This window comes from Oxyura jamaicensis, chromosome 9 (assembly GCF_011077185.1).
Source record: "Oxyura jamaicensis isolate SHBP4307 breed ruddy duck chromosome 9, BPBGC_Ojam_1.0, whole genome shotgun sequence".
Lineage (NCBI taxonomy): Eukaryota > Metazoa > Chordata > Aves > Anseriformes > Anatidae > Oxyura > Oxyura jamaicensis.
In genome coordinates, this window is record NC_048901.1 from 8,251,103 (window position 1) to 8,277,783 (window position 26,681).

General features: G+C 40.8%; 1 long non-coding RNA gene across 1 annotated transcript in view; it reads right to left on the reverse strand.

Annotated features, from left to right (window-relative positions):
- Positions 1-26,681, reverse strand: part of LOC118171547 — a 322,937-nt gene that overhangs the window by 7,888 nt on the left and 288,368 nt on the right. The window contains exon 7 of the long non-coding RNA XR_004753256.1: positions 11,565-11,754. This is a non-coding gene — a long non-coding RNA (uncharacterized LOC118171547). The remainder of the gene's footprint in view (positions 1-11,564; positions 11,755-26,681) is intronic.

Sequence of the window (26,681 nt, forward strand, 5' to 3'; positions counted from 1 at the left end):
GGGGGCTGGGGGGAGCTGCTGCTCGTGGGGGACCCAGGTTGGAGCAGTTTGCTCCTGAGGGATGGACCCCATGGTACGGACCCATATCTGGAGCAGTTCTTGAAGAGCTGCTGCCTGTGGGAAGCCCACGCCGGATAAGATTGGGAAGGACGGCATCCCGTGGGAGGGACCCCACAGCACCATAACGCCCATTCCCCCGTTCCCCAGCGCTGCTCGGGGGGAGGAGGTGGAAGAGGGCGGATGGGGGGGTGGGGGGGGGGAGGTGTTTTTGGTTTCTTTCCTTCATTTCTCACTTCTCTAGCTTGTTAGTAATAACAAGCAACAAATCTTACTAATCTTACTATCTTCCTATGCTGAGTCTGTTTTGCCCGTCAGTGGGTGAGGGATCTCCCCATCCTTATCTCAACCCTTGAGCCCTTTGCATCGCATTTTCTCCCCATTCCTCTTTGAGGAGGGGGAGTGAGAGAGTGGTTGTGGTGGAGCTTGGTCGCCCACCCGAGTAAAACCACTGCAATCTCACAGAAAACTGCTCAATTACCCTTACCGCACACAAAAATAGGAGTTAAATTTACAGTATTTTAACACTCACAAGGGGCTATGTTCTGTGAGATGGAGACCATACTGAAGTAGAATTGATGAGCTTTAGTAGGTGAATCCATGGTCACAGGAGAGGGATATGTAGAGCAATTTCCTAAAATTCTCAACAAATAAATAGAACAGTGATAAAATGGTAGGAGGATCAGCAAAGAGGAACAAGCTAGAGAAGCTGTGCCTGGCCTGGTATGTTACACTGTCACTCAGAGCACCTATCTTGCAACAGATCTGTCACAGCAAGGTGGGAAGAGTGAGCAAAATCATCTTCTCACACATCCCCATGCACTCAACTGACAAAAAAAAAAGTCAACTGTAGGTGTGAGGATGACAATAGGAAGAATTCCATCTCCAAGAAAAATAAAAAATAAAAAAAATCAGCATTTAATTTCATCAACAGTTTCCCACTCAATAATCCCTCTGCAGTTTTAATGCAGTAGCTTTTCTTAAGGAAGAAAAAGGTAAGGGCGCTGTTTTTGAGATGCTTATTCTCCGAAGCAGACCTGACCTAAGCTTAAGTTTCTTCATCTCACAGAATACCCTGGTTTCACCCTTGTTTTAAAGACGGTCAGCTGCAATATTCAAAGTTTGCTGAGTGCTGCGCTTTGTGCCAAAGATAGAAGCGTGATGCATTACAACTATAAAAGCCGTGCTCAGTGGGAGCTACTTATCAGCTGGGATCTATAGGCAATCTGTCAGTAGAAGGCAAAGCATTCAAAATAGCAAAAGGCATATGTTTAAATATAAAAGGATACACTTCACTGCCAAATCTAAATTTCAAATTTCTGATCAATAGGCTGTCATTTCACCTTAAACACTGATTTCGGCTACACAAGAGAACACTGACGATTTTCCAGTTTCATGTCAGAAACTGACAGAAACTCAATTGAAAATGAAGGGTTTTGCACATTTCTGTCATTAAGAAACACGTTTGGATTTTTGGTTTCTCGGGCTAAGCAGAGGGTAAAATTCCCCCCCAAACGTACGCTGGATAACACTCCAGAAAGATGGCCCAGGAAGTCCGGCACAGACACCCAGTATTCCCTTGCTCAACAGAGGCAAAGGCAGTGAGCAGAGAAGGAACGTGGGTCCCAAGTGACAGGAAACATGGTAGGAAGGTGGATCAAGAGGCACTGCCAGGCCTCCTAGCACCCTCCAAGGATGACCACAGAGATGGGCTCCACACCAGCTTCCAGGTTTGAACAGTTACTGAGACAGGAGGAAGAGTGAGTAGCAGGAAGAACAGAAATAACTTCTAGGGACCTTTCCAGGCAGAAAATTGTGAGGATTTAGACTGCCACTCTCGTGACAGGTAACTTGCACAAACCATCCAGTGAGAAGAGAACTTGACCTCCTATACAGCATGGAAAGAAGAGAAACTCTCCTTTTCTCCTTTTCTACTGAAAAGGGCTCTTCTACCTACTAGCATGAATGCTGTTCCCAGTGGCAACTTCTTACCGGAGAGCATAACAGTTACACACTATATGGGCACGAGTTGACTCTCACATGTTGGAACAATCTGACACCCTGTGTGGTAGCACTGGGGATTCATAACATCACATCACAGTGCATGCATCACAGCATGGAAGGGAATAGAAGGGACCTCTCACAGCTGAGATTCTGCCCCAGAAGTATTTAAAAAAGCAGCTGTGGACCAAGTCTCTTTTTCCAGGTTTCACTAAGAAAACTCTAAAGTACTGGAGTGGGAAAAGATATCCTGACACCTACATCCTGCCACAGACATCTCCACGTGAAAATATTCAGTGCAGAAGTGCTGATTGAACATGCTGCTTTGCCCTGGAAAGCAAAACCAAAGCAATATACTTTGCAGTTTCAGGGAGATTTGACCGTTTTCCCACACTAAGAATAAAGGATGTCCTTATTTCTTCTGAGGGTATCAACCCTCAAGGGTAACAAGATATCTTCAAGATTATCAAGAATTTAATTCATTTGTGCATCAAATTGAAAACAGGCTCTGAAATTTACAACAAACTACTCCCAAATGTATCAGAACTCACACTTTAAATCCCCAATAAACTTTACTGAAATCTAGGCACGGTTAGTAACTGAGACAGTTTAGAATTACTGGTATTTTTGCCCTAATTATTTAGAAGTGCACATTTCTTCATAGTAGAATCTGATAAAAAGTGTTTTACTGAACAGTATTTCATGTTGAACTGCTCTTTTACAATGCAATTGGTCACATTTTTAATGGTAATATGGTAACAACCCTCTGCTGAACTGACAGAAGGAGAGAGAGAGGAAAGGAGGAAGGAAGAAGGGGATAAAAAGCACATTAAAACAGTTTGATAGAAGATGATAAGCATTAAGTAACCTTAGTTCAAACTTCAGTACCTGGGGAGTGTTGAAATGACAGTCTAGGGTACCTGAATACTCCTTAATACTCCTGCTTAAATGCATGGGTGGATCTTTGGAATTTAGTATTTCAAAGTCCTGCACAATAATGAGGTTTGAGAATAACTGCATCATACCTCCACAGAAGGTACCATAATGCAAAGTTTCAGTTTGCCATGACCTTTAGTATCTTCTCTGAGCACCCTGTCGCACTGTGGTAGGACCAAAATCACCAACTTAGAATATCCCTCTGCAAAACTGCGCAGCACATCTCACATTTATCATGGTGGCAGAACACAAACATGCAGTTACTGAAGAATACTTAGCAGTTGATAAGTTCACCTGGTCACCAACACTATTCTACAGGCATGCACTCAGGTCAGCTACTCATGATGTTCAGAGCATCAGCCTTACAGAAAAAACAAACAGAAGAACCCCTGTTAGGCACCTTCTAGCGAACAGGTAGAGAGCATAAATTAAAAAAAAAATAATAATTTGAAAATAGGAATGAAATGAAGCAGTGGAGTTGCTTATCAAAGCTCTCCTCATATGGGAAGCCCAACATAGATTGTCATACAGAGACTCAGCTACTGGCAGATGATGAAGATATTCTTCCTTCAGATTATCACAGTATCACTGTCATCTTTTTTGGGGGGATAGGACTCCCAAGTTTAAACACATCTCTACAGAAGCAATATCCATGTTGCATACACACTTGAACACAGATACACTATGTTCAAGCAACAGTTTATAACCCTTCTTTTGCAAGACAACTTTGCACTGGAAAAAAAAATCCTTGATCATGCTATAGTAAATCAGTTATGTGTGGGACACCCAGAAGTAAAACAATTTTCAATGTCCAATGTTTTTAGTAGCTTTGACCTTAAGTCCTACAAATCATGTCCCAGACAATGACAGAAAAGCAAGGTACAGCATCTCTCTGCTATACCTCTGCTTACAAGGTTGTCAACCACTGTCACGAATTTCTCAGTCTGAGCTGCTGTTATCAGTGAATTGAGTTGCTCCTTACTGAGACATCTTTTGCTAGTGAATATATCCACAACTTCACACCTAAATGTTGTGTTACGTCTTTTTTTGCGTCTTTGAGACAATGCAAGAACTCCTTAGAATTCATGAGAAGGAACTGCCAATATCCCTACACTGTGCTGTACACGGAATCTTTCTGGAAGAAGTTTTAGGGACTTTGAGGCAGAACATGTATCCACATTTCCGAAAATCTCACCTCACACTTGTACTGTACCCATCACATGAACCATACAGCAATACAGTTCCTAAAGAGGGGAGGAGAGGGATGGGGAGGGGTGGTGGTATTGGAGGGCGTAAACCAGAACGATATTGCACTTTCTCTCTTTTTCCTGTGGATTCATAAGAGGCAGTTACACACCACTCTGCTTTCAAAAGCAATTGATGCTCCCACCAGTCCTTCCCACCAGAGAACTGCAACAGGGTAGGATAGTGATGTGCACTGAGACTGAAATCCATGTGTTCCATTTATGGCAGTTTTATCCTGACTGACACAAGAATGTAAATCCGGATCCCATGAAAGCCTGAAGTGGACTGGTGCCAGGGCACAGCTTCTCATAATTTCTAAATCCTAACTAATGAACAAATAATACAATATGAGCCCTACTGCAGTATCTTGCAATGCATTGTTTGTGTTGTCTGAAATACACTGAATGGGATTATCTGACTATTGCTTTCCTGGGTCTCTCACAAAAATAATATTTCTCAAGAGGTTCTTTCAAATAGTCACATTTCCAATAATGCACTCAGTAACTCTCCAGAACAAGACAATGAAGCTACAAGATTTCTCTTCAAAGGGCTGTCAGCATATCTGATCATCAGATAAAAGTACAAAGCATTTATGAACAAGTTCTGTTTGAAGTGATGCCCCTCCTCACCTCGCTTCAAACGGAAAAGTAGAGAAACAGTTAAATTAGCACACTCACGCCAAGTCTTATGCCTTTACGTTTAAAAATCAGAATCTCAAACACTTGTGATGCTCAGTCGGTTGCAGAAAAACACTGTTCCTGCCTATGGCTACCAGCAGATGATGTCTCCTGTCACTAATCATTAGAATGGGCACAGGTGAAAAATACTGCTTGGAGATGCCCACATAAGGCCAATTACCTTATAATCACTAAGCTAATAAGACTTTTAGAGCCTTCAGCATGTCATGCACTTTGACTTTCAGAGGTCAGGAGGAGCTGTGCAGCGCTGCACCTTGCATGCACAGCAATGTCATGTGCTCAGCTGACGCCCGGTGATGTGGCCTTGGCAGTGGCACCATTGCTTCCTCAGCAGCAGCCTCTCTCCTCCACCTATCCTGGCACAAAATTCTAGAAGATAGCCCCAGTTACAGGGATTGAGGCAGGAGTAAGAAGCTTATCAGGAAACCACTGGAACATTTGGCACTGTCCCGAGTCAGACGGTGAGAAAGAAATTTACAATTAGAACGGCAGACAAACAAAATAACTACAAATTAAAATTGTGGAAAATAAAAATTCAAATGAAGACATCACTTGTAAATATGCACTGCCCTCTCTCTGAGCACCTTACCTTACCACATCACAAACAGCACAGCCTTCAAAATGGCACAGATTACAGTTCAGGGCTGAAATGCTTGTGGCTCATCTGATGATGGCAATCCCCGCTGCTTTTCAGCTACTGCCAAGCACTAAAAGTAATAACTTCACCAAACACTTCTCTGAAAATAGCTTTGCTAATTACTGCAGCTTTCCCAAGCAGATGAGAGAAATGTGAGGCAGCAGTGATGTGTGCTACCTGATCACATCTGAAGGGTGGCCACAGCAGCGAACCACCCTATTACCGTACACAGTGAAAATGGCTGTTCCCTGCCAGAACCTTGCATTCCTCAGTCACTTTCTGATCTTGTTTAACTTCAAAAATGGAATGTTTCCCTAGAAGGGGAAACTAGAAAATTAATGAACACAACCTGATCAAGTTGTGATCCTTCTAGCTTAACAACAAAGCTATTCTGAATAAACCAACTCCTTTTTGCTCGGCACTAATTGTCTATCATTCCTTCAAGCAATCATATTCATGTTGTTTACAAGCATCTTCAACAACTAGGCCTGCATTTGATTTCTCATTCTGCTATGCAGCTGATTTCATTTTTTTTTTCTTTTGATTATTTAGATTGTTACTGAAAAATAACTTTAGATGGCATGTACAAACATCCTGTCATTACCACTGGAGATTCAATGCCTGGAAAAATCCTTACTAATGAGTAACTTCAGCATTTTCCCCAACACACTTCAAAAAAAGCATGGGCATGATGCAATAAGGCACAATGCCACAGAGAGGTTTCACTGAAAACTGATGCAGACCAAATTCTCCTACCAGCTACAATTTCTGACTGCAGCTCAGAAAGTAAAAAGGCTGACTAGCACTGTTCAAAGGCTTTAATCTGTAGCACATCTGATTAAATTCATTATTATACATACATAATTATAATATACAAGTTCAAATTGCTGTAACACAATCAGATACAAATATAAATACACAAAGGCAAAAGGTGTACTTCTGCTTACTTGGATTTCCTGAATTTCTGTAAGGCATAATGACTTTGCAAGATGTTTTCACAACAGTCCTCTGCAGACTGTGCTGATGTCCAGAATTAGTAAAAGCCTCTATTGCTAAATGTAGGAGCAGAGACTAGGCCTGTGAGATACTTTGTCAAAATCCCAGAGGTGGGACCTATTTATAGCAGTGCATTTCAGACAACTTAATGATTTAAAACAAAAATGTACATAAACACTTTATCAATAAGAACATTTTTTGTCATTTTTGGATAAGATTCAGATAGGAACAAAGAGAGCCATATTTATCTACCTGTGTGTAGGCATGCCGTCTTTCAATCACAAGAAAAGCAGAACCTAAATATTTGGCCTCAGAACATTTTTGATGTTATATTCAGGTCCTGCTCCACATGGCATCCAAACTGATGCAATGCACACCTCCCAGAAGACAATGAAATACCATAAGACAGACACATGCACCAGACACACGCAGAGGTTAGCTATTTACCTGAAGAAGGTCCCCTGGAACAGGACATGACTTTCTCTTACTCTGACCAGAGAACAAAATTTGTGATACAACAGCGTCATGCATTTGAAGGTTAAAGAATACATTTTGACTTATCCAGTCAAACTGGGAAAAGGGGGATTTAAGGAAAAGTGGTGCCGCATATGAAGATCTACCTTTTGTCACTAGCATTTAAAGATGAAGTTTGCAGTAAGTACACAAACCTAAATTTCCTGATGTCCAAATAATCTGCTTCTGAAGTCTAGTTGTGCATGGTAACACTTCATCCCATAAACAACACTTTTAATCCATTTTTTTTTTTTCTTATTCACAAAATGACATATTCCCACAGGCTGCATTCCAGTTCTGATCATACCTACTCTGGAAGTATATTAGAAACAACTCTGGGTTAAGTATCTGAAGTTTCTTCAGATTTATTACTTCTGGTAATAAATCTCACCATCCTTAGTCTTTACTGCAATGTCCACACACAACAGATGAACACAGATTGTTCTGAGACGTCCTGAGCCTTTCACACCTGCTCACCTCTGTTCTCTAACCTGCTGCAAACGCTGCCAAGAACTGTTCTGGATGGACGGGGACGTGGGGGACAAAGTCTGGAGCAGCTCTGAACAAGGTAGCGATGATACAGCTAACTCTGCTGATGCCACCCCCACCTCCAGCACAGGCATCATCTCTGAGCAGATACTGCTTCAACGTGCCTATCACCTACCTAGGAGTAATGGAAATTGTCCAACCAAAAGAAAATTCACAGTTCTTACCTAGAAAACAAACTTTACAGTGTAATGCATTAATAAAAAGCAAAACAAGTTCTTCTGACATCATCACCACCATCTCAAAACATCCACTACCTCATTACGGTTGCAGTCTCTGGTTTGGGATCCAGTCTTGAGCTGAAGGACCTGCTTAGCATTCGCTGGTGTGGAAGTGAGCAGGGCCACGAGGTCAGTCTTGAGCCATTCCCTCAGCCATCTCTATCCAAGCATCAGAGTTGCTTGGCTCCCACAGGGCCCCATGTCACAGGTACCCAAACTCTACCTTACTTTTGCTGTCCTGCTTTGCATTCACCCAGTCCTCCGTGACTGCACCAGCAGTTTGGTGTCCATTGCTTTTCACTGGCTGTCTCTTTTCAGGATACAGTGTGTTGTCAGCCTTATGACTACACAGAACAATATACACCTTAATGATTTGGAAAAAAAGGATTGAATAATGGTAAAGCTATTAAGCTATCTGTTATATTAAAGGTAAAGGCCAAATGTTGCAAAACGAACTTCCAAGACTGAACAAATATGAAAAAGATTAGAAACTTAATTACATATAATGAAAAGGTGAAGTCATACACATGGCAAAAAACAATCCTAACTTTACAAACATGACTAAAGACTGAGTCAGTACTACCCCTTACTGCCTTTTAGTAAGATTAAATCAGCAAAAGGCTAACTCAAAACCAAACAAAACTTGTACATTTCCCTCGCCCCTACTGTCAAGTAAGGAATTCCCTGCTACAGGACACTGTAGATGCCATAAAAGCTTACAGGGGTTCAGAACAAATGTATCAATGGAAAAACAATCTAACGTGGCTTATAAAACACAGAAATAACACTTCCAGTTCAGGAAGACCCTAAGATTAACAGTGCTGGGGGCTGGGAGACTATTCTGTGAGTGTCACTAGTACATCATTAGCTCATTTCCACATCGTCTTATGGATTTCAACGGCCAGAACCAAAAATAAACTACTGGGTGAGACATACCTTGGCCCAACCTCTTCTAACCACTCGTATCTTTACCCTCAGTAATCCTGCTGAACAAACCTAACACTCTCTACCTCACTCTTCTCTCCTGTATTTCTTATCCACTACATTTCCCAGTTAAAGTCACACTGTACAAGGTACATATCCAACAGGTTCTGGCCAGGAAGGTTCTGACTTATTTACAAATCCTAACCAATGAAAATCCTTAACTGTATGATGCTCTCTCGCAGCCACCTCTCTCGGCTCTTTGTATGAGGTTTTGAAAAAGCATCTGTAAAGCCGCCTTTCCTATTTTGCTTACTTACACAAGCCATGCACAGCAATCTTTCATTTTCATTTCTCAATTATCTGTTTTCTGCAGCCTGTAAATAACTACATTAAGACACATTCAGCCAAGAACATCTAGTTAATGCATGTACGCAACTTTTAAAACTGCCATTGCTGTAAGCGTTATTTCACAGGTATTGTTCATCCAAGCAGAGGCATATGAAAAGAGCAGGATTACCTTTTTCTTGATGATGCAGATATAAAGAAAATAATTTGAACACTTAAAATTAAGTTCAAAAGATAACCCTGAGACAGCAAAAGGCAAGTTCTTAAATAAATATGTAGATATTTAGCAGTGCATTTACTGCTGTTATTAGCACAGGTCACGTGGTTGAATCTCTGCATAATGCTTTGAAAATACAGCTGTTAATGTGCTTCTGCAGACAAGATGTAATGATGGAAGGGGATCTCAAAGCCAGCTGTCAAATTCCTCGAAGACATTTAATGATCAAATTCGAACCTGAGCCACAAAAAAGGTAGAAAATTCTGACTCTTATCTGAACAGATCTAGACCTATTTTTGAGACCAGTCATTTAGTTCTACTTTTAACAGACAAATCAGAGTTATGCTTCCTGAGAAGAGTTGTATCAGACTAATAAAACTATGCTGATTAGGGCTAAGCAACAGCTTTTATGTTCTGTCACTAAGGAGGGGTCTCTGTGGAAGTCCTCTCTCTCTTAGGGGTACACATTCTCTAACTCCGTGTTACGCTCTGCACAAAGCCCATCCCAAGGCCTCATGATTTGAATCAAGAGGAGCCACTCTGCTGCACTGCAGCCCCTTTTAGCAGGCCAGTGACGACCAGCAGGCCTGCAGTCACTTGTAGTAAACCCTGTCTCTTTGGTGAGGAAACACACAGGAAATGCATAAAATAGTTTGTGCAAGCAGTGAAAATGTAGTATTTCTGCAAGCACCCCATGATTTTCTATTACATCTGTTGCAGGAATAGCCTGTAATACAAACGGGAGAAGCCCACCATGCTCCAAGCCAGTGCTCTTGCATGGTAAAGCACAATAATCCCTTCCTGTGGGTAATAATACAGAACAAGAGTATGGCAGCCACACTATTTGATAGAACAGTGATGCGCACTCTCCTATGCTCAGCCAGCTTTTAAGAGGCAATACAAAGTAACAAATATCATGGAGTACATTTGAAACCATTGTAAGTATGTTTAATGGAATAACCTAACTTATGTTACAGGCACTAGTTCAAAAGACCACTGGAAATTCAAAATAAACAGAAATAAACACAGCTAGTTAGGTTTTGCTCTGCTAAAAGCCCAATGCAGAAATACAAAGGATGCAGCAAATGTAAGAACAGATGCTCAGGATCTGACTACAGATTTATCTGACCTCATATACTTTAACTTTCAGTGGCTAATAACAATTTTTTACTTACTCTTTCCTTAAGCAAAACTACAGAATGTTTATTTCTCTGCTACACAGTCCAGGAATCAGTGGCTGAAGGATTTCTAGAAGCTGTATCTGGATCCTCAGGCTTCTTGTCACTGATAGAAACTCTTGTCCCTGAACTTGTCAGTTACTTTTCTAAATCCATTTCCAGTCTCCACAATAGCCTCTGGCAACATTCTGTGATAATTATTAGGAGACGCTTGAAAAAACACCTCTTTCTGGTTTGTTTCAAACATGCTCATATTATTGCATCAGTGAGGTCTTCTAGGTTCTGTACTGCAAGAAATGGCATATGATCTCATCATTCACTTCCACAATGGTTGTGACATTATAGACCTCTGTTCTAACTTCACCACCACACTCCTTCAGCTGTCCCTGTCTATAAAACCTACCCTGAAACATACTGACAGATGTTTCTGATGAAGTCTTTGAGATACTCTGAGCCTTACTCTATTGTATCCAAATATCTCTGCTATTTATGTTGTTAATGAACCAAGCACTGTAATTCTTTCATTTGAGCCAACAACTCAGCTTCTCTATCTCAAATCTCCCAGTATCAAACCACTCCTGACAGACAGCTCAAAGAAGACAACTTAAACTCAGACTGACCTGCAGAGCAGCACTGACACACATTTAGGGGCATAAATTCATTCCAGAAAGGGGAGCTGGTGAAATCTGTTCCCTGTTTTTCTCCAAAAGAGAACAAGGGACCTTTCCTGGAGGGTCATGCCATCCTGATATGTACTGGTGTGATTCCAGAGGAGCTGTGCTTCAGTCACACAGATTACCATCGGTCCATGAGACCTATACACTTACACAAACATCCAAGGAAGGCATTCTTCTCCCCAGCAATTATCAGATTCATGTTTTATCTGTGAGTAAAGAAGCTGATGACCGAGGCAACATTTCTATCAAACACATGAAACTTTAGGCTGAATTTCTTTCCTAATGTTACACAGTGCTTGTTAGACAAGATTAGATACCAGGATAAGACAAGTTTTGTTTGTTTGTTTAAGCAAACTGGTGAAAATTAACTCACCTAAAGGCTGCAACCACCAGCCAGATGATGCACTTTGAGAACAGTCAAGCTGCTGGTCTCCTCTAAAAGGACGCATAATAGCTTCCTTTTATGAGAATGACCGTGTCCTTGAAAATCCTGGAACTGTGCAGCTCTGAGGTCAGCCAAGGTGGTACTTACTGCAGGACCAGGGCCAGGGCATGTTTTTTCCCTAGGAAAAGGAAGAAGCATGGTATCTAGAAACAACTTGGCTTCTAAGTTTAAGAGTCTACAGTAAGTAGCGTCTCTCTCAAAATGAATGTGTAGTTTCTTTAATAAATTGCTTGAAGGGGCTGTACAGCTTCCAGTAATGGAAGCTCTTAAGAGCTGATTAGAAGTGGAGACCCTACATTCAAGCTAATACCTCAGCTTCACAGCTCCTCATCTCCCAGTATTGGGCAGAGGTTATATGAACACAGGCATCTTACAGAAGACTGAACAAGTTTTCTGCCATCTCTGTGATTCTGCAACACAGGGAAATTATAGGCAACTGGAATGAGGAGTGAACCCATGGCAGTTCTGGCACTATACTCAGAGTATTGGTTGGATGGGAACATGCTTCTTGAATAGTTGGTGTCTAACATGTGGAAGATTCCAAAAAACTTAAACACCAATACTCTTCTATCAAGTCATGCAAGAAAAAATTGTTATTTGCAGAGTGACTGGAAAGCCAGTACTTATTACTGTGCCACTGATTCCTGTGGGTTATGCAGAAATACAGAAATAAAAAATATAGTACATAGTACAGAAGTGGTAAACTGGTGCCTTAACAGAAAAGTAAACCATAAAACTGATTATTCACACTTAATGGCAAAGCTTCTTCCATCACAATTCATTGAAATAAAATTACAGACAAATCAAAATGAAAAAATTCACTTGGCATCTTTGCTAAGCCCCAGTTGTGCCACTGATTAAAACAGAGGGCTCCCACGGCCAGCTAGAATTTTAAGGAAAATTGATCAAGCATTATTTCTTCAGAAGCAGGAGCTTCAAAGAAAATAACCAAAGGCATCCCATTCAAGTGCAGTAACAGCCATCCACCCCGCCAAAAGCACTCAAATAGCAACATCATCTGCATTAAGTTTCAGATGCATCTCTAATATGGATGTGGTATTTGAGCACCGTTTACATAAGTACAGTAAAGACTGCATGCAATTTGCATTAATGACTATAATTTTACTAATACAATCAGACTTTAATATTTACCAATACAAATAGCTCAACAAAAAATTGAGGGAAAAAAGCATCTGCAGAGCAGCCACTTCACTGAAAAAGTATTTGAAGCTTAAAAGTTCTTCTCAAGTTAAAATATAAATTCACATAGAGCACGTATTGTTTCAATTGCTAGTTTAATCAGCCTGAGCTGCGTTTCTGCCTCTGCTTCAATACATTCATGGGCATAAGCAGGCAAGCTGAACGAGCCTGGCAACGGCTGGAGGAAAACCGTACCTACCCTGTGCATTCTGCGACTGCAATTGCTCCAGACCTCCGAACGCACTCAGATTGGGCAGTGTAACTTTCATCACCTTACAAGAGGAGAAGAAAGCAATCCAAACCTACCAAGACGTGAATACCCAAACCCCATGAAACATGGCACAGTCTGTAGCAAGTGTCTGACGGCCTTCCTGCCTTGGTAGGAGACCTTCCTGTCTCTGCACATCAGTGTGGCTGAAATGAAGTCAGCTCAGTGTTGCCTGTATACTGAAGATCTGGAACACCTTCTTACAACAGGCCTGAACAGAGCCTCTTTGAAGGTCAAGCAGTCCCAACAGCATACGTAAGAAAAACATTTAAGTTAAAAGAAAACAAACTAATAGAGAGCATTGTAACTAAAGAAAACTAAAGATCATTTAAAAAAATCCAGAATTGTTATTTCAGTTACCTCAGGGTTGATGCTGGTCTACTTAATTTGGTTTTGTCTCCAAGTGTATTTATTTATCTATTGAGCAACAGACAGCTTTCAGAGATTTGGACTGAATCAAGAAATCCAAAATGGTTTTAATCAAGAAGATTGTAAGCCCAGGTCTGGCCAAGACGCTCCCATTACATAACAGGCACAGAAGGCCCTATGAAGCACGCACGTTTTGCTTGAAACAGCAGCTCTGATCTCTCCTAAAGTCACCCAGCTTCACTATAACAAAAATAGCTACTACTAATTTTACACAGTCAAATTCAGGAGATATTTTCAAGCTGCATAGGTGACAGAATCTGCTGTGCAATGCAATATACCACATACCACAGAGTAAATTGCTCTATTTGTGGCACAAATACTTGGAAAAGCCTGTTGCATAGGAGAAATGCTACTTGCTGCGTTAACACGAGCTGACAAGCACAGTTCCAAAGGACTCTGAAAATGCAAAGCAAGTATCTATACGCTTTGTGCTTGTAAACATGAATACATTCTTCATTTACACTTTCTGCTACTGGAGGGCACATATAGTATTTCTCTCATTTTATATAAATAATATATATGTATACACACACGCACATATATTTGTGCCTACAATGGTATAAATACAAAAAACCACTACTTTACAGCCTGTGCATGTCCATTTTACAGCTGACATTCAAACCACTCTACCGCGCACAATCTAGCAGGATGACTTACAAACCATCCTGAGCTCTAGATGGTGCTATTTACTGCAGTAATAAGACAACCACAGCTAATTACCAATACATCCAACACCTCAGGGACAAATGTTATTCCTTTGTTCAAAATTATGTAAGTTGAATACAGATAGAAATAATGCTGTTTCACTTCATTTGCATTTGCTGTATGCCTCGAATCTGAGGCCCGTCTCATTTCCTGGCGGACGTACGAGGAGTAGCACACAGGAGTAGTACGAATGAAATCAGGGTCAGGTGTTCTCAGTCAACCAATGCCTCTGCTGCCCCAAATGGCGAGTGTAGACTGGCAGGACTGACATTAACTCAGTGGCTTTGGCTTCACGCTCTACTGCACTGCACTGAGATGCCCATCCAAATCGAGTCATCTGTTACACTGGCATGACACCTGGAGTACCTTCAGTCCTAGCAGCAGCAGCGCTCAAGTTAGCTTGCATCTCTCCCACAACATTTAGATCAAGACAATTCTAAGAGTGGCTGCAAAAATGGCACAGAAAGCAGAGGCATTAGGACTGGATTGCCCTCTGGCTCACCCACAGACCCCAGAAGGGATCTTTTAGGGCAGCTCCTAATATCTCCCAGGGCAGGACCCAAAGTCCACTGAGGTTGGAAGGAGTTGTTCTACTCATTTGAAGTAAGTTCCATAAGGAAGCTTCTGGCTTCTGCTCTTTTCCCACAAGATGGAAACGTGTCTATCACTGCACAACATAGAAAAAAAAGCAATTAATCTGTTTTTTAGTTTCCTCATGAACTGTAGTGAACAAATATAACAAATAAACAAATGATTAAACATTTATTGTGCCTGTTCTGATTCTCTGCCTTTCTAAAATAGTGGCGATATCTGCCTAATTGCTTAAGCATTCACTTCTCAAAAACGAAGTATTTTTTAGGGCTTCTGAAAGTGGTTAGATTGACAGCATGGACTAGTAACTGTCTGTGTAGAGACAGATGCACCGCACATATCTTTTCCAATACACTTCACATCAGATGCTCCAGGCATGAATTTCTTAAATAGAAAAAGGCAACTGTGATGATCTGTCAACAAAATTTTACGTGATGTTGTGATAAACAACTGCCCACTGGTGACTAACTGCCAAACTGGCAATCTTAATTTTAACACTAACCATATATAAATTCTTTAAGCCACTGGACTTTACTAAGAGGTTTCACAGATCTCTCTTCTGGCCTCTTCTTAGACACACAGTTTGTTTTGGCATTTCCTAATAATTTAGCCTGACATTTTGAAAACCTCCAGAAGGTTTCTCATTGGAGATGAAAAGCCTCATGTTCCTTAAGCATGTTTGAAAATTTCAGGTTAAGTTATAAATTTATCATATATATATTTATATATATATAAAATTCTTAATGAAAGCCATTTAAAACTTTCCAGAGAAAGGGTGTCAAATGTTAAGCCCATGAAGATGCCAAAGAACTGGATCAGAGGAGAAAGCGTATCATGTTCGAAAACAGAGGCTAGGTTTATCTTTGCAAGGTTGCAGGAGGAAGTTCTTCATGGGAATTACTCAAATTTACGGCAGAGAAAAGATGAGAGGGAAATCATAGATGATCAGCTTTTTGTACCTCCCGGTTTGTGCGGTGGTTTTTGGAGGAGGAGCAGACAGAGGCTAACAAAAAACCCCTGTTATCTGGTTAGCAGATCACAAGCTGCAATGACTAAAAAAAAACAAATCAAAACCAAACCAAAAAGGGAACGTCTCAATTCAAATTTCAGGAAGAAATCAAAAGGCACATCTCTGCCCCAATGGTTAATCCTTAACAGATTTCAATTTCCTGCCTCAAAGAGTCAGAGCATCAGGCCACATCAAAGGAAAAGTCACCAGAATTTTAACGGGGAAGAATGCATTACGTCCCAGCTTCATTCTTGACAACAGTGGAGCTTTTCCTTCTCTGTGCATCAAAACACAAACAAAATACAACCCACTCACCCCCCAACAATGCCTTCAGCAAGGGCCTTACACTGAAAAATTCACTCTCTTGATGATCAAAGTCGTGAAAAAAAGATCATGGACATTACAGACCTTATCATGGGAAGCATCTGGCAACATTATTAGGCAATGCTGTCAACTGTTCTAGAGTTAAGTCCCAGGCTGGAGTCATTTCACATAGGGGGACACAGCTCACAGCGACTCTAAGCCCTCCTAAAGATCAAAGACAACACAAACCTCTTTGCACACTGAAAAGGCTGAAGTATTCTAACACTGATTAATAGACACCAACGAGTGAGTATTAAAAAATATCCAGGTCACCAAGGAGCCTCGATTTTAAACAGAATGCAGCTAATGGAAAGTCTAGCTCTCTATCAGGTGGTCTTTAGCAAGTTATATTGGCAAAGAAGCTGAAAACAAAAGAGCTTTTCCTGATTAAAAGAAGTGGCTGATACTTTTCAGTCTGATCTTCTGAGAACTATTCAGATGCTGTTCTCCATGCTTGTTGGTGAAATCCTAGACTTTAAAGGGATGCTATGACAATTCATTGCTAAATGACAATGGAATTCCTCTGTAATTGCACATTACGCGCATCCACATTAATAGAAGATAATTTTATTAGGACTGTTATTGTACCAAATACAAAATGTGGGTCCAGAGATCATTTTCCTAATCAGAAGTATCAGAACCCAGGAACTTTCAGAGAACAGGAGAACAGGCCTATTAAAATGTAAATAGTTTCTTTGAGATTTATATTGCCATTTTCAAAAACAGATGTACTTCTTGATCATTCCCTGCACAGATTTCCAAAAAATACACTCATGAGTGCTAACTGAAAATCAATTGGGTATTAGCCTCAGAAACTCTTCTTCCTATAGGTACAGTCTTATTAGGATTGCTACTTTTTACAAGCTTGCAAATGGCAACACTAGACATCAGTCACTTTTAAGGAGGCAGCTTAAAACTAAGAAATAAGAAATTAATTAGATGGTAATGCATGCCTGCTCCTCTCAACCAGCCCCAAACCACATTGCTGTGATGGGACAGAACGCCTGGTATAAACTGAAAGCACTGGACAAACTGGACAGGATATCGTGTACCTGATAGTGAAACACATCCCTTCAAAACCATTGAGTTGAAAACTGCATGACATTGATGTTATTCTTCATCTCTTCAGCGAGATGCTAGACATCTGTCAGCAAAACCTGCATCCCAGGTGGCCAGGACACACATAACGCCTGGCTCAGTCACAACAGAGGTACACACAAGCTAAAGAGGAGAGCAGATCGGGACACTGGTTGCGATAGACTGTGAGTATGAGCAGGGCTGATGCTAAAAATGCAGCTCAAGGAGCTTTAATTTTACCAAGTGCCCCGAGAAGCTTAAACCTCACATAGATCCTGCAGGCCACACTAAGACATGACTCAGGCTCCCTGTTGCTTTTAGTCCGTTACATGTGTTATTCAATATCATCTGCAGAGCAAAAGTCGTCTTTCAAGTTTTCCTTTTGTTAAGCACTTCTTTTCCTCAGACATCAGTAATTGCAGCCTTCTAAGGCACTTCATCAAGAGCGACTTTTTACTGCTCAGCTTCCCCACTGGTGGAAGAACTGAGCTCCCAGTGACCTTCGGTCTGATTCTTGACATTCCTGCTTCTTACAGCACGGACACCTCTGCCCTACACATAATGGCTGCTTTAGAGGAAGAAGGTTTGACATACGTCCACAAACACCATTTTTTTGTTCCCTAAAAATAACTTGAACCTCAGTCTCCCTGGTAACAGCCAACACCAGTAAGCCCTAGCAAGTCTTGGTTATTTTTACTGACAAGGTGAGCAGGAAACCCATAAGGCTCCTCTGAAATCTCTCATTGCTGCCAGCCTTACATCTCCTTTAATCCTCAGTTAATGGTGTGCAGCAAAGGGCACTATGCCTGTACACAGCTGTGTTTAAATACCAAGATCCTTCCTGTGCTTTCATATTATAATGCTGGAAATGCCAAGAACAATTCCCTTATACCTTTATTTCTATTAAAAATCAACAGAAGCATGCATCTGACTCGACTGCGTCCAGGCTCGCTTTACAATACACAATAAAAGTCTCTGAGACTTGACAGACTTGATACCAACTTACTGTTCCATGTGCAATACTTCACGAAAGCCATTTGATATAAGAAAGACTAAAGCTAGGCAAAAAAAAAAAAAAAAAAAAAAGAATGCCTTTGAGATTTTTCAGTGGTAATGACTAAGCCTGACGTCCTTAGCTCCTCCGAGTGGTTAACACCAAAGCACTGGGATATCAGAGGGCGAGGTGAGGCCCTAAATGCCCTCAAACCAAACTCATGAAGTTCCCCGTCCTCCTCTACTAACATTCTGCATAACGCCCTTTTCTCGACTGGTTGGCGCAGCTCATCTCGGGTCAGCTGCTACTCCAGCACGACAAGGATGTAGAGCTTTCACTCACACCATGAAGTCTTGTCCAACTCAGCGGCCCCTCAGCAGTCTGTAGATGCTGGCAGTAGTAGATTCTGGGTACAGCTCTTTTCCTGCTGCTGTAGCATTGCCTTCTGTTGTGTACAGAACGTGCCTCAGAGAGAGCAGTGCGAATGGATCAGCTGTTCAGCTCCACAGCTCCCCGGTGGGGGCTTTCTTCAAGTCACCTCCCTCTGAATGGCCTACGGTGATGCTGATGACAGCAGGAGAAGACATCTAGCCATGTAATGTTTGCCCTCAGAAAGAAATACAATGATCTAAAACATTCAAGGAGCCATTAAGTCCTGATTTTAGATCTCCAGCTCAAGTTTAATAAAGGCTCTCAGACAGCGCTACATAATTTACATGGCATTCATAGGCAGAAGCCTCTGCATAAAGTCCTCCTTGGCTTTGAAAGTACAGGCCTTCCTGGGGTATTGAAAACCCAAAGATCTTTGAAGAGTTGTTAAGGACAGAAAGTTAAAAATAAAAAATTATCTTTTTTTTTTTTTTTCTTGGAAAACATGACTCACTGCTACATGGGAAGACCATCAAAACAAAACAACTCACAAACAACATAAAATGACCCACAAGACTTTATCAGCCTCTCCTGTGTTTTGCATTCATTTAGGCTGTAAATTCCAAAGGATAAATCACAGAAAACACATAACAGTTTGGGTTGGAAGGGACCTCAAAGCCCACCTGGCTCCATCCCCCTGCCCAGGGCAGGGCCCCCTCCCCCCAGCCCAGGCTGCCCCCAGCCCCATCCAGCCTGGCCTTGGGCACTGCCAGGGATGGGGCAGCCACAGCTGCTCTGGGCAGCCTGGGCCAGGGCCTCACCGCCTCTGAGTGAAGAATTTCTTGATAATATCTAAATCTACCCCCTTTTAGATTAAGGCCATTACCCCTTATGCTATCACTGCACTCCCTGACACAGAGTCCCCCCCAGCTCTCCTGTAGCCCCTTTTAGGTACTGGAAGGCTGCTGTGAGGTCTCCCTGGAGCCTTCTCTTCTCCAGGCTGAATAACTCCAACTCTGTCAGCCTGTCTTCAAAGGACAGGTGCTCCATACCCTGTTTTTATTTTTCCACATCATAGCAGCTCCATCCCATTGGGAGTTCACCACCACCAAGTGAATGGCAGTCTCCAACTTCTTCTGCCTCTCTTGGACTAAATGAAAGCAGCACAAGAAGTACACGGTATCTTCATGTTTTCAATCTTGACAAAAAATACAGGCCCTGGAATCACTTGTATGAAATTTCTTGTATGTAGTGCCACTCACCCTCATAGCTGCAAAATTCCAGCTTAAAAACAAAACAAAACAACAACAACAACAAAAAACTAAGAAAGCATTTACGGCTTTCTTTTGCTTCCTACTTTGCTTTAGCAAGTAGGTTTTATTATTTACTTTCTTTAAAAAAGCTTAAAACTTAGCCACCAAGCATACAGCCAGACAGATACATTAATCGATGTCTTCCAGACTGGCAGCCAGGGGAGAAGAAGAGATATTTTGTTTGAATAAATATTTATTAAAATAAACTTTCTGTTGGTAAATTGAAATGCTTGGGTGAGGGCTGTCATATTTGCCAGAAGTCCATTTCTACAGTAAGCGCTGCTAGTCTTTCTGATTTGAATCCAGTTAATGATAGCCTGCATGGCTTTTAATCTAAGAGTCTCATTCATCATTTCTGTGTTATCTGAAGGTGCAGTCAAAAGCAGAGAAGAGATGCCATTAAAGCAGACATGTTATGTATCGTCCTTTTAGTGTACGCTCAGCTCATTAACTTTGATTGGTGTCCTAGTGTGGGTCAGCTTCAAAACGATTAATATTGCGACCCTTTTCCTAATATGCACCAGACCCCTCATTCACTTTATGCTGCTTTTTACAAAATAAAGAATTATGTCTTGTTTATTTTTAAATCCTTTATCCTTTTTTTTTTTTCTTTTTTTTTTTTCTGTCCTCTCTGGTTAAGAACACAGCAGTGTCTCTCAAGGCTTAGCACAGATAAGTGAAGCATATCCTCTTGCAAGGACCATAAGAAAAAAAACAAGCATTTATGTCACACATGTTTAACAGGTATTTTTTTAAGGGACTTTCCAGTAAAATTGTAACAGAGAAATTTCAATGAGGAGTCACCAGTTTGCTTGCTTGAATAGACTATACTGACCAGCTTGGAAAGGTCCAGTGACTTCTGAGCCTGCAAAGCCGCCCTGATGTATATTTAAGCCACTTGGATTGTTGATTCTGCCATCTTTTAATGGTATTGTCCAAATAAATCCATTATAACGCTTCATCTTCATTTACAGAAGCTTAAACATGACTCGGTTTGCACCTGCCTTTCAGGTGAGTACTTCTGGCAAGCTTCTTTGTGATGGGCATTGCAGGCTGGAAGCCCATAGTTAAAAGCCAAGTACAATGGAATCTTACAATTTTCTCTTCGTTGACTTGGACAAGCTTCTGTTTGCCTCTGTTTTTCCTTCTGCCATTTTTCTTCTTGTTTTTATTTCTTGTTATGTATAACATTACTTGCATATATTTTCTCTCACTTTGTCTAATGTTGATGAACTCATTTTCAGGGAAACAACTCAGCAGCATACCTGACAAGCTCAGATTTGAAGAAGCAACAAATGTGCTGCAGAACTATAAGCTTTCCATAATCCAGAGATGGTATGGTCTTACTACTTTTAGGTAAGTAAAAGCCCACTGCAATTTCAACTGCATATGCTCAAAAGTTCATGCAGAGCAATATAAAAGCCTGACATACCAACACCAGAACTAGTAGGAAGCTCCTGGTGAAGGCACACGAGAACCTGTGAGACCCAGACAAATCCAGCTAAGGTTTACTAAGTCACAGAACATGGAGGATTCAACATTTGTGCATGTGTAGACAGCTTTCTCTGCTTCAATAAAACCACTCAGGCTAATTGTGTGGTCCTACTGCCCTGCATGTTTTTTTTCCAAAGGCTGCCGTTTGTACAACACAGCACAAGTGATTCAAAATAAACTAGCAATTTTTAATAAAACTTTACTTCACACAGCTCAAACCACCAATTAGGAACTGTAGAACAAAACATAATTAGGGTCCAGTTTTCAGCTTACCCTAGAATTTATTTTTTTTTTCAACATAAACCAGCAATGTTTATTAAAACCTTATAGATGCTAAGTCACATGGTTGGACCTACAGACAGCCAACTCCGACACCTGAAGCACTTACTTCGTGCCCAGGTAATTACAAGTTGCATAAAAATTGCAAGGGTATAGGCAGACGGTCATGCCGCAGCCTGACCACTCCAATTTTAATCATGCAAAGCTTTATTACACAATTAAGGACACACAGATGGGGTCTAACTTGACAGATATATATTCAAGCAAGGACAAAGAAAGGATGAAAAGAACAAAAAGATACTCAATAGGGAAGGTTGAACGGTTATTGTAAAAGAAAGGGCGACATCAGCCTCCCAGGTTTCTGGAACTCAAAGTACACACACAACTCACGCTCCTTGCCACCTGCTCATATTAGTACACAAAAAAATGAGGTCAAGAGTCAGTATACCTTGACGACACCATCTTGCAATGCCTCAAAAGAACAGGCTGTTCTTTGACTTCCCTCCTACAGTAATCAGCGTGCCAGAGACTGACCTCCATAATTGTTCTGCATTCACTTTTTTTTCATCTCATCTAACTACACACGGAGAACTAGCTGTTGATTAGAACTTGATTCAAGTATCCCTGGGTATCCAACTCATCTGAAGCATGAGAAAGTAATTTTCATTCTTCCACTCCCACAAGCTACACTCTTGGGGACAACAGGAAAGAAGACCGTCTGTAGCTCTCAGCTGTTTTCGTTATTAGCTTAGTGGCAAAAAAAATAAAAAAAAATAAAATAAAATAAATAAAAAAAGATGAAGTATGAACAAATGCTGTCTTTCCTCAGCCTGATTCTCATCACCTTCTGATTCCTTTGCACCAAGAAGACTGCTCTTCCATTCAGGCTGTTACTCCCATTGACTATGCCACTTTGTAATTCAAAAGTATCAGCAGAACAGGGCTAATCACTAAAACATCACACACTATTGGGCAGAGGTCATAAAATCCTGATTTAACCAAGAAAAGTAGCTTATTTGGTAGGAACGGGGAGAGAAAGACCAGCAGAAACAGACCCTGTAAAATGCTAGTTCAAACTCGATTTGCAGTTAGAAGATCTAACACAATGAGCCCCAGATTCACACAGGAAATACCCACCAGGTATCTCCAGTCATTAAATAACTGGAAGCAATGGTGAAAGAGTGCAACATGCTCCAGCTGTGAGGACACAAAACTTCTGTTTTCATTTATATCTGACAATATATGAAGAACAGTTAATCTGTGGAACTTTTTCAGTTAATCCATTCCACATGCACATGTAAAACAGAACTGGCTTGAACATCAAAGGAATAGAATAAGAAAGGTGTTTGCTTGAAAAGAAATTCACATAGAGCTGTGAGTTGTGTAAGCCTTCATCTTTGTGTTACACAACCCTGTTGTCTGTGCTATACCTTACTACATTCAAGTTCTGCGCTTAAAATGTTTTTTTTTTTAATTCTCTAAAAGACTGAAAGGTATTTGTTGCAAACCACTGAGTCAAGCCTCTAAGACCGAAAGCCTTGTAGGGAAGAGACCACAATTCTCTTATTTAAACAGCATTCTTATAGTTTGCAAAAACTGTCAGAAAGGCACGTATAAGGTCACTGCTTGATTTATATAAATTGTGATAATTTTTTCCCATAAAATTGCTGCAGTATCTTCAAAACAGTGTATTATCATCTATGATTACAGAAATTGAACTGTTTTGGTGCCTTCTGTGTTTCAAGTAGTAACTGACAAGACCATGCAAGTAAATATTAATCAGCATAAAGCAACTGCTGTTGAAGTAGACTTGAAGTGCTCTTGACTGAAGATGTAGATAACATCTGAGGTGACAGATCTGATGCTTACTGAAAATTAGAATCATGCATGTTTATAAAAGTGTCAGAGACAACTTCATAATGCCACTGGCTGGACATGGGGGTTATATTTGTTTCAACTTTTGGAAGCCATAGCAGAACTCCAGACAATACACGATGGATAAGTATCAACAGAGAGAACAAACTTAGACCTTCTAAAAGCATTTTTGGCATCTGCAAAATGACCTTAAATAACTGCATTTTGATTTTTAAGCCAGACCAGCAACTCCTACGAAGTTGTCCAATACTAACGACATCAGTAGTATTATGTCTGGTTTACCCTACCTCATGATTTCTCTGTTTTACAAAATAAAACACTAGCAATTCCTTGATAAACACAGTATTTGAATAATCAGCTAATTGCCATGCAAACAAGCAAAAATAAAACAGTGATGTACGCTTCTATGTTCTGTAACAGAGAGCGCTATCTCATATAAGCGATTGAAAGAAAACTCAAAATCAAAACTTTTGATATTAAAATGAAAGCAACTGCCTTTTCCCTTTCAGGAGACTGAATGTGAACACAGACTTCTTAAAAAAAAATCAGCAGCAATTAACCTAAAAATGTCTGTTCAAAAAGGCTAGCTTGTACACGTGATTATGAGGAAATTAATTTCCTGAAATTTATAGCCACTCGTAAAACCTGTAGATGCACATCATGACTTAGATTAACTTCATTTTAAAGTGATATTGCACAGAACGAAGGAGTTGTAGTTTCCCTAATATCTTTTGGGCTTGGTGCTTAGCGTTAAATAGGTTTTATGAACAGAAAGAATAGCCCACTAATTTAATCTCTAGTCACTCACCTCATCTTTGGTGACTGTTTAATATAAAATGAATTAGTAACATTATTAAAAACATCAAATGACAAAGAAGTGGACCCACATGTGTTTTAATTTCCCCTTCTAGCTGCAAATGATGGCTGTTACCCAATGACTGGCTCTCTCTAAACTGACATCTATTATTCATACATGCTCCCCCTCAAAAACATACTGCTTTAATTTACGCTGAAAACTCTGATCAACTTCCCACAAGGTTTGATGGTGCTTGTGAACTATTCAAAGCACAAATATCAATCGAGACAGTCTCACCTACTCCTACAACTCACCCTCTTGTCTGTAGTGAATGCTAGTTCAGAATAATGTGAAATAATACACATTTCTTTTCAAATATACATTTAAGACAAGTTTCTCTCAATTTTTTTCCCCTGCTGGATCTAGTTCTGTATCCAGCCCTCATGTACTCATCAAGCAAACCTTAGACAGTAAACATCTGTAAAACCTTACTGACATAACAAAGAATACAGGAACTTGGCAGCTTTTTTGGAGCATATATCGTTTCTACTTAACCTTTCAATTAGCACTTACACTTCAAGGGCATGACATGCCATGAAATCTGCTCAGTTTCCAAGTGCCTGCAATGACAGCTTGAACTTCAGTGCTTGGCAATCCTAGGTGAGAACTTCTGATAAAAGCATCTGGGACTTTTGCTGCTGATTTCAACATGATCAAGATTTCATCCTAACACTTGCTGGCTAACATGATTTAAAAGGTGGGAAGTATTATGAAAATGATGAGCTACCATGTTGTTCAGCAAGTTACCTTGCTCCAAGGTCACCACTGAAATTTCTCACCTGGAGCTAGATAAAGGGTCTATCATAGAATATCCCGAGTTGGAAGGAACTCACAAGGATCAGCGAGTCCAACTCCTGGCACCACACAGGTCCACCAAAAAATTCAGACCATATAACTAAGAGCACAGTCTAAACACTTGTTAAACTCTGACAGACTTGCCTATCTTATCCCAGGTCAGTGACGGAGTCCCTTTTTTTCCACTGGCAGTTTTCCTGTGAGCACACACTAGCCAAACAACAGCCAAGAAAGCCTGCTGCCAAAGGCACAGGTCACGAACACACTCAGGTACTGTTCTTTAGCTTTGCTGTGCCCATGACGACTGTGAGTGTCTGTTAAGGAGGACCAGAGTAAGTACTAACTGGTTGATTCAATCACCCTGTGATTTAAGGCAAGTCCCTTAGAGCCTGTATCTTCATGCCCACATCAGAATGCCTGTAGTGCTTGGCACCGTATATGCATAGATGATTCAAGCCTTTGGAAGCTTGCAATCTGGAAATACGAGACAGTTGGCAAGAAGGGAAAGAGCCACAGAGCAGTAAAGGCTGCACAATACCTCAGTGCAGATGTGCAAAGACAACAGAACTGATGCCAGGCTCCACAGATACTGATTTTCAGGCTAGGCCAGAGCCTTTCAGCAGTCTGTCAAAGGCATGGTCCCACTGCCACGAAAGACCATTGCTTTAATTTCCTTACTTCAGGAATTTAAGAAATACTAGCCTTTATACACAAGTGCTATTAATAAGCTGGGAAAACAAAACCCTGAGAGATAATTCTTGAAGCCTTTCTGAATCCTTTAAGGGGAAAATGCATAACGATCTATAAGAGCAAGAACCTCTCAGATTAATGAGAAGCCTCTGTCTCTAATACGGAAAGGCATTTCAGCAGGATCACACTGGTTGGTGTTCAACAAAATATAATGCGTACTGTACGGCAAGCCTGGCAATTATTATATTCCCATTCAAGAACAAATGACAATATATAGTAACATAATTTAATAATAATTTCAATTAAAAAAAAAATCTTAGCTTATGCAATCCCCAACCTTTTCCTAAATGGGTATGATTACCTGACGCACTGTTTGATTATTTATATTGGAAGTTCCAAGCATTTTCAGCATCTACAGACATGACATGATGAGACTGATCTTGTCTGAGCACCCCAGCAGCTCAGTGACAATGGCAGAGGATGTCGTTATTTTAAGAATGCCAGGTATTATCCCATTATCCCATTTTTCCCTGCTTCTGGCCACTAACCTGGTGTGCTGACCGGCCTCAGCATACAGCCACAAAGCACTAGGTCCTGTCTGTACAGAACAGAGCTGACTGATGACACCAGAGTGAGACCTAGAGCTTGGCAGGGGCCAATACACACCCAGATGCCATGCCGCCAGCTGCAGTTCAGCAGCACTGCTCTTTCATAGGCCTACCAGCAGAAGACTGTAGG